Source organism: Colobus angolensis, unplaced genomic scaffold, assembly GCF_000951035.1.
Source record: "Colobus angolensis palliatus isolate OR3802 unplaced genomic scaffold, Cang.pa_1.0 Scaffold237, whole genome shotgun sequence".
Classification (NCBI taxonomy): domain Eukaryota; kingdom Metazoa; phylum Chordata; class Mammalia; order Primates; family Cercopithecidae; genus Colobus; species Colobus angolensis.
Window position 1 is genome coordinate 130,332 of NW_012115566.1, and position 2,151 is coordinate 132,482.

Sequence of the window (2,151 nt, forward strand, 5' to 3'; positions counted from 1 at the left end):
TCTCTGCATCCCCCTCCCCTGTTTCTCCAGCCATCAGGAGGACACCAAGAAAAAGACCCACGAGGCCCAGACTGAGGGCCCCTGTGTGTACAGTCCCTTTGAGGTCCCCTTGTACCAGGGAGGGTCCTGAGTGTACACGGTCATCCTCTGTCCACTTTGCAGCTCCCTATATCTCTCATCTGGGAGCTGTCTCAGGGTGTCATGTCTTCCGGGTCCCTCGAGGCCGTGCTTTTTCCAGGTTCCCACCATGTGACCCCTGTCTCCCTGTGTTTCCTTGCAGCTGATATGGACGAGGTGATAAGCAGATGTCCCTGGGCTATTTGGGGAGTGCGGACCAGCCCCCTCAGGGCAGCTCTGGTCCCTGTTTTCATCCTATGTCCAGGTATTACTTTTTCCAGCCCCCAAGGGTCATAGTCCCCAGGGGGCTGTTTTTGGGGCTTTGTTCTGTGCTCTGTGGCCTCATCTTGCCCTCTTTGAGCCAATTTTTTTCTTCTTAACATAGTCATGGCCTGGTAAGTTTAAAATAAGAGACAGTCAGAATCATTTCCCCCACAGCCAGGTTGTTTGAGGGGAGAGGAAAAGGGCAAGCAGAAAGTTTTCAGTTTCTGCAAAGACAGAGACAGTGCAGGGCACAATGAGAGTCTGGGGTGTCTGGGAGACCCAAGTCTTTCTGCCATTTCCCCACTTCTGTGTGTCTGGTCAGTGAGGTGGTGGTGACTCATCCTAATGGCACTGTCAGCCGGAGCCTCAGGCCTGGGCAGATGAGATGGTTCATCCGCTGCCCTGCAGCAAGAGGGCCCCGTCCAGGAGGCACCTACAGCACGGGCAGTGCAGGTCTGTGGTCGCTCCTGCTCTCACCTGTGGCATCTCCCATAGAGGGATTCAGTTCTGGTTCCCTGCAGGCAGGAATGGTTTCACTGGGACAATGGCCAGAAAAAGGGCATGAAAATCACATGTTAATTTCTCAAAATTCCTGCTTTAAATGTTGATGTCCATCAACATAATTTCAGCTGGATAATCTTAATAGGATGTCCTCCAGTACTGATGTTGTAAGGGACGTTGAATGGAACAGGAACACAAGTTTAGAGCTTCCTTTCTCAGAGGATCCATGTGGGAGATGGTGCCTGTGGCAGTGGCAATCCCCAGGTGCAGAGGGTGCACAGAGGCAGCCTCAGGCTGAGGGGTCTGAATAAACCCCCTACTCCACAAGGAGAAGGAGAAGATCCCCTGTGGGCAGCAATGGCAGTGGCCTGGGTGGAAGCCCTGTTAGGAACTGGACAGGAAGGTCCTGCAGCCCCACTAAGCAGCAGCCCTGGGGTGGAGCTGCATTTCCAGGGGTGAGTGGACAGGCAGGAGCAAGCACAGCTCACATGCAGGTTACGGGAAGGGGAGGTTGGGCCTCCTTGAGCAAGGGAATCACCAACATCACATCAGGTGCAGACTCCATGGCAGCCACATATTTCCACGCTGGGCCTGTGAGCCCCAGGGCTTCCTGATGGAATCTCCAGTTAGGAGCTGTGTGCTCAGAGCTGGGAGGGGAGGAACGCTGAGCTGCAGGTGGAGGGCAGAACCCACAGTGTGCAGGGCCTGCCCTAGTGTACAGGTGTCTCTGCAGATGAGGAGGTCCTGGGGTCTGAGAGGTAGAAGGACTGTGTGTGTGACCCAGCCCAGGACTGGAGGACATGGAGACACAGCCAGGGCCTCTCTTGGGGAGGCCTCCCACTGGGTCAGGGCTGGTCAGGCGTGAGAGGAGGAGGAAAGGGCACTGAGTTTCCTCCTGGGTCTTGTTCCTGAGTCCGGAGGTCCTTTCACTCATTGCCGGATGGGTGCTGGGCACAAGGGCAGGTGCTGATGCTGATGGAGTCATGGGAGGGGACTGGCAGGGGCTGGGAAAAGTGTCATGGGAGGGAGAAAAGTGGGGACATCATCTTCCCTCAGAGAAAGGGTGCATCTGATTTTGCAGTGACTGAGGAGGGAGAAGTCCTCAGGGAATAAAAAGCAGCGCTCTGCACCCAGGGGAGCATTTACTGTTTCTTTCTTTAATCCAGAGCTGATGAGCCTACAAGGCCTGGATCAACACCTGGTTGGGACAGGAGACCACCAGGGCAGTGCACAGCTGAGATCTCAGTCTCTGGTGTCTGCTCCTGGGTC

The 2,151-nt window shown here is 55.2% G+C and overlaps 1 pseudogene; it reads left to right on the top strand.

Moving 5' to 3' along the window:
* The window catches only part of LOC105513910, a 107,412-nt pseudogene that overhangs the window by 96,993 nt on the left and 8,268 nt on the right, over positions 1 to 2,151 (top strand).